The sequence below is a fragment of the Bidens hawaiensis genome, unplaced genomic scaffold (assembly GCF_021521415.1).
Source record: "Bidens hawaiensis isolate Kalapana, Puna unplaced genomic scaffold, B.hawaiensis_p1.1 tig00023423_1, whole genome shotgun sequence".
Classification (NCBI taxonomy): domain Eukaryota; kingdom Viridiplantae; phylum Streptophyta; class Magnoliopsida; order Asterales; family Asteraceae; genus Bidens; species Bidens hawaiensis.
The window spans coordinates 252,821-260,000 of NW_027493679.1; positions in this window are offsets into that span (position 1 = coordinate 252,821).

Below are 7,180 nucleotides of genomic sequence, written 5' to 3' on the forward strand. Positions count from 1 at the left end.
AACTTCAACATTGAATCGATTGGCGACATCCGGATTCTTAATTCTATTGTAAGTGTCAGGGTTTTGGAGTAGGTGGGTTATGCCAATAGTGGGTAGATCTTGCAATTCTCTGTTGAAGATTATCTGTAGAAACCTTGGATACTGCAAAAATCTATCTACCTCAGCCTTCTTTAAATTTCCCACCATGCCTTCAAATATCATCTTTGAAAAGTTAAAAGGCAGATCATATACAATACCAACAGTGGCATTAGCTAGATCACGACTCATCAGAGTCCATTACCCCTTCCGTGGAGTAAATCCTTGTATCACTTGGTGTATCAAAAATCTGTACAACATAGGGAACATTCCCTTTTGAAATTGCCCTCATGTACTGTCCCCTGATATCCCATCGTCTGTTCAAAAATTCTCATTAGGTGATCAGTATAAAAGTTTATATGGTTATGATCATCATCGCGTAAAGGCAAGCAACGTCTAATCATTCTTTCAGTGACTTGTATCTCTTGTCTTGCAACTATTGCTTCAATTCTCTGACCATTAACATCATCAACCAGTCTTGCAGATCTCCAGAAATCCAATGAATGATTTCTGTAGATAACAGGATTTTCAGTGAAAGCAAAGCTGACATTTGATCGAGCCATCAAGGTTATCATTGGTGCCACTGGCTCGTTGTCAGGTGTGACTTGTAAAAGTGCACACATATTGTGTTTCTTCTCAAAAGCATACTTAGGTTGAACTTCTTCTTCTTCAGCCATATCTGAACAACACAATCAAACATATTCACAATGAAATTAGTCATAAAGTTCAGTACTTTAAGTAATTTCAAGGTATAAAGATGAAGAAGAAAGAGAAAGAAAGTAAATCATCAAGAACTTGTTCTTCGACAAGTTTACAGCCTAAACACATAAACAGAGTATTAGTAATCAGATACATAATCAAAGCCCATTATAGTCTAATCGTGGTCGGAAAACATTTTAATGTTACCGAGTCGGAATTAGAGGGCTAATTCAAGTTAGGATTTGGATTGAAGTAAAATGCGATTAGTCGGTTAGGTTTCTTTGAGAGTAAGCAGTTTGCAGTGGAAGGAGAGAGAGGAAAAAATAATGTTGAAAATTTTGCCTAACTCCCTCTTATATACCTTTTGAAAGTGGGTTTTAAATGCTTTTTGTCGTTTAGTGAGTTATTAGCTGTCACACAGTAACATTATCCACTTGATATATTAAAACATTTCTTTACCCTTTTAGTAAACCTTACTCGGAAAATTTTAACATATAACCAAAGTCTACTCGGTATATTTCCACTTACGCAAAACTTACCCGGTCAAACCTTGCTTGAAAAAAAAATTTTCATTTTGAATATACAAAGTTTGCCTGAATCCTTCTATTTATAAACCTTGTTCGATCAAGATAATTTATTTAAAGTTAAGACATAATGAAGAAAGCTTACCCAAAATACTAGATTTCTTGAGAACTTAATCACAAGATAAATAATCAAGTATAAACATCAAATAAACATCCTTACTAGGAATCAATCAAGACACCCATATAGATTTCTCAAATTCAAATTAAAAACTTAATCTAGCACAAACCCTATCAGAATAAGAAACATATTCAATCAAGCATATAAAAAAACATATTTAATCAAGTATACTTGGAACCATAGTGTGCTCGAGCAACCTTTCAAGAGAATAGTGTGCCCAAACAACTTTCAATACAAAGTATACCCGAATAACCTTCATATAGTACAAAGTGTGCCCGGAAAAGGATTTCTAGCAGACAATGTACTCGGAAAGTTAAGTTTTAAAATTACCAAGTATATTGAGGGAACAAAAGTGTACCCGAAATATAAAGTGTGCCCGGAAAACAAAGTCTGCCCGAAAACACTTGTAATTTCAAAGAAATCATAAACACACATATCACAGAGCATGCTAGGAATGAAATTAAAACACATAAACATTTAAGTGTGCTATAGTCTAAAATTTCAAAGAGCTTGCCCGAAAATCCTATGCTAGCACTAAGCTTGCTAGGATAAACACATTCAATCATCAGGTATGCCCTTACTCGAGGGAATTTCAACATGTCAAACCATACCCGAAAATGACAAACTTAAATAATAATATCTAAGTGTGCCTGGAAAGATTAACAAACCTTTCCTAACAACATATTCACATAAATTACAAAGCTTACTCAGTGTACTAACTTAAGTTCACAAAGTTTGCTTGAACTCACAATCAGCATATAAAATGCAAAGCTTGCCCGAAACAAGAATGTCTTGTTAAAAGCTAGCTATACCACATAATCATCTCAAGACTTCAAGCTTGCCCGGGAAATGAGTACAACAGTGTACTCTACCCGGAAAGTGTAAATACTTCAAAGCATGACTGAAAATCATAAACTTAGTCAAAAATGACTAAGCTTGCCCGGAAAGGTCATAAATCATCAAACCTTACCCGAAGTAACATATTCAAACATATTTAACTGTTTTGTGCCCGGAAAGGTTATAAAACATCAAACCTTACCCGAACTTACATATTCAGCCAATTAAAGGCAGAATGCAACACTTTTTGACTTAAACCACTTGTCAAAATATATTTTTCATTAAAGATCATAGTTTAAGAGCAAATGGTGCATTTAGAGATCAAATTTCACTTATATTTCTCTTCAAAACAGTTTCTTCCATTTTCTGAAAAGATCTCAAGAATGGGATCATGTTGACTAAGTAGCTTTCTCAATACTTCATTCTCAGCATTATTATGACAACATAGATAGGTTAACAGCAGGTATAAACTTAGCATGAATTTCATTTCTTTGGTGATATGATTAAGGTTCAATTTAAGCATAATGCATTAATTGTCAACACTGTGCTATGATGCCTCATATCTCTTTTCAAAGCTTATTTGGCTTTCCCCAGATCACCCCAATTTGACTCCAACCTCCTATATTTGGTCAAAAAATTGTTTTTGTATGACGAAACTTATTGTATTTTTGTATTTTTTGAGATTCAAACATATATAGAGGTTGAACGTTGGACTTACTGTTAATAACATGCCTTTCATTCAAGATGAGGCAGATTATGTCAACATCTTTGTAGTTCTTTATTGTTACCCTCTTTTTTGATAAAATATTTAAAACACTTATCAACTTTTGGTTGATTTATTAATACTTCCCCTTGTTTTTGATATTTTCTAAAATTTTCTTAAACTTTGTTCTTTGTCATATTTAAAGATGCTTCATTTTTTTTTGGTTGACCAAATAACAACAGGCTCGTGTATGACTGGGTAATCACTTTTCTGCCTATCATTCGGAGAGATTTATCTTGAGACATGTAAAGACAACTATGTATCTCCACATAAAGATTAGCATATTCATTATGTTTATATCACCTTAGATTTTACATCATCATGGGAAAGCAACCATACATGTTAATGACTATACTATGGTCTTTTTAGCCTATTAAATCCATATGAGTGGCTAAGTAGTCAATGTACTATCATTTCCCATATATAACCACAGTTTAATATTCAATCACCCCAATTTCTCTTCATTGGCAGGTAAATGGCTATCCTGTTTGACCACAAGTGGTCAACAGGACCAAACATACATATGAATATATGTCCTTTCAAAGTCAGACTTATTGACATAGTTTTAAGTGAAGGAATAATAAACAAGTCATAATTGCCCCAAATGCATTCAGTTTTCAGGTCAATGGCTATCCTTTGAGTCTGTAGAGATTTAAGGACCAAACATACACAAGTGTATGTCCTTTCAACTGGGCAAATGACATAATTTTCAGCAAAAACAACTTCTTGAGACTTCTCTTTTAAAAATCCTTCTTTTAAGCTTCTTTTAAACTTGAACTGAATAATCTTATCATATCTCTACACCATTAACAACATGCTCATGTTTTGATCAAAATAAAGTATTTATGTAAAATTCATTGGAAAATCTTCATTTCATCACTTAATTTTGATATAAAACACATTTTGACATAAACAGTTGTAACATATTCAAATCTTAATCAAACAAGAAATCATCAAGACAAGTAGACAGTACTAACAATCAAATTCTAACTTATCTTAATAACATCAGAAGATCAGATAAAGCACATATTTAAGCAATTAAGCAATGATATCAGATAAGCTAACATCAACAAGTAATTCATAACAAGAACACTTATCTTGACATCACAAATGCACATTAACTGATAAACATGCAAACATATAAATCCTTTCAATCATGTCAAATTTTTCACACATAATCAGTCAAAGCACATAACAGTTAACATATTTAGTAGCATACTCAATTAACACAATTAAGCAACATAATCAAGCATATTCACTAAACATTCAATATGTGTAATCTCTAACAACATAATCAGTTAACATCAGAGTTGATCATTCCCAGGGCTTTCAGAAGAAAGTTGAACCTGGTTCTATCAAGTGGTTTGGTGAATAGATCAGCCAAATTGTTACTTGTATCAACTCTTTGCATTTCAATCAAACCTTTTTCACTGCAATATCTGATGAAGTGATGTCTGATTTCAATGTGCTTAGTTTTAGAATGTTGAACAAGATTTTTAACAGTAAAGTATGCAACAGTATTGTCAATGAGAAGGGGGGTGTTCAGAAAATTCAAACCATAATCCAACATCTGATTTTGAATCCATAGAACTTGTGCACAGCAGGCAGATGCGGCAACATATTCAGCTTCGGCAGTAGAGATTGAGACTGTTGTCTGCTTTTTGCATTGCCATGACACTAGCCTTTCACCCAAAGATTGGCATCCTTCTGAGGTTGATTTTCTGCTCATGTTGCAGCCATCATAATCACCGTCTGTATATGCAATCAGATCAAAAGCTTGGTTCTTTGGATACCAAATCCCTAAGTCTGGTCTTCCCTTCAAATATCTGAATATTATTTTAACAACATTTCATGTTGAAGGCATTCAGTACAATCTGCTGAGTATATCACAAATGTGTGATAAGGGATACAAAGTCAGTTTTGATGATTCACAGTGTTTCATTCTAAAACCTGAGTTTGTGATTCCACCTGAAATGATTATGATGATGGCACCAAGAAATGGCAATCTGTATGAATTGAATATGAAAGAAGCTGTTTCAAGAGGAGATGCATGTTTTATTTCCAAAGCCACTGAAAATGATTCAAAATTGTGGCATAGTAAACTGTGTCATGTGAACTTGAAGAACATGAACAGACTTGTTAAGGGTGAGCATGTCATAGGCTTACCCACAAGAGAATTCAAATTGGAAGATCACTGTAGTTCATGCCAAAAAGGAAAACAACAAATCTACTCATAAGCCAAAACTCATCAACTCAATTGATCAAGCACTTGAATTACTTCACATGGATCTTTTTGGTCCTGTAAGTGTACCAAGTATAGGGAAGAAAAGATATTGTCTTGTGATAATTGATGACTATTCAAGATACACTTGGGTTTATTTCCTAAGTACCAAGGATGAGACTGCAGAGTTGATTAAAGGTTGTGTAACAATGATTGAGAACAAGTTGAATAAGAAAGTCAAGATGATGAAAAGTGACAATGGCACTGAGTTCAAGAATGGGGTTATGAAAGAATTCTGTGAAGCAAAAGGAATACAACAACAATTCTCAGCTCCTAGAGAACTCCTGAACAAAATGGTGTAGCAGAAAGAAGAAATAGAACCTTAATTGAAGCTGCAAGAACCATGTTAGCATATGCTAATCTGCCTGTCACCTTTTTGGGCTGAAGCCATAAATACAGCCTGCTATGTTCAGAACAGGGTACTTGTCAACAAAAGGCATAATAAAACTCCATATGAAATATTTCACAACAGGAATCCTTACATTAAGTTTTTCAAGCCCTTTGGATGCAAATGTTTTCTACTGAACACCAGAGACTATTTGAACAAGTTTCAAACAAAGTCCCTGGATTGTTTCTTTGTTGGATATTCTACACACTCAAAAGCTTACAGAGTATATGTGAAAGACCATTTGAGTGTTATAGAATCATCTGACATCATCTTTAATGAGAATCAATTCAATACAGTTGATGGTGCAGCATGGTTGTTTGATCATGAAAAGTTAATAAGGTCTTTCAAGATTTATCCTGAAGACTTTGATGAATCTTTCTACAAGACCAGTGAAGTTGAAGAGAAAAAGAAGAAATCATTGGACTTGGAAGAATTATGAAAGAAGGTAGCAAGAAAAGAAAAGGAGTATACTTTTATGAAGAATTCCTCATGTGATATTGGTGAACCTGATCAAGAAAACAATCACAATGTTGAACATGATCATACTGAGAACAATCAAGACAATCAGGATGTACAGAATAATCAAGTTCAGAATGAAGGTGAAACAAGCAACCAAGCAAGTGGAGAAGAAGCTGCATCTACAGCAAGATTTCAAGAACTATTTCAAAGATTGAACTTAGAAAACAATGGTGGATCTACTTCAAGACAACATAATGATGAAGCACCAGAATTTCATGATGCAGAAACTGATTTGATCATTGAAGAACCAGAGCTCAATGAAACAAATCTTGACACAAATTTGTCTACAAATATGATTATACAAACTCCTTATGTGGAAAAGAATCATCCTTCTGAAAACATCATTGGTGATTTCCATGAAAGAGTTACAAAAAGTCATTCTGAAATTGCAAATATCTGTCTTTACTCCTGCTTCCTATCCCAAATAGAGCCAAAGAACATTGCTCAAGCACTGAAAGACAATAGTTGGGTGGAAGCAATGCAAGAGGAACTGGCACAGTTCAGAGACCTACATGTGTGGGATCTTGTAGATAGGCCAATAGACATATATGCAATAGGAACCAAATGGGTTTTTAGAAACAAAAGGGATGTAAGGGGTTTGGTGATTAAGAACAAAGCTAGACTTGTAGCACTGGGATGTCTTCAAGAAGAAGGAATAGACTTTGAGGAAGTCTTTGCTCCTGTTGCAAGACTTGAAGCTATCAGGATTTTTCTTGCATATGTTGCCTCAAAGAACATTAAAGTGTTTCAGCTTGATGTTAAGTCTGCATTTCTAAATGGAAAGATTGATAAAGAGGTGTATGTAGCTCAACCTCCTGGTGTATGGATAAAAGATGTTCAACCTGAATATTTTTATTATTACCTTTATTTACTTCAGTATTATTACCTTTATTTACTTCAGTATGTTCTAAGGATA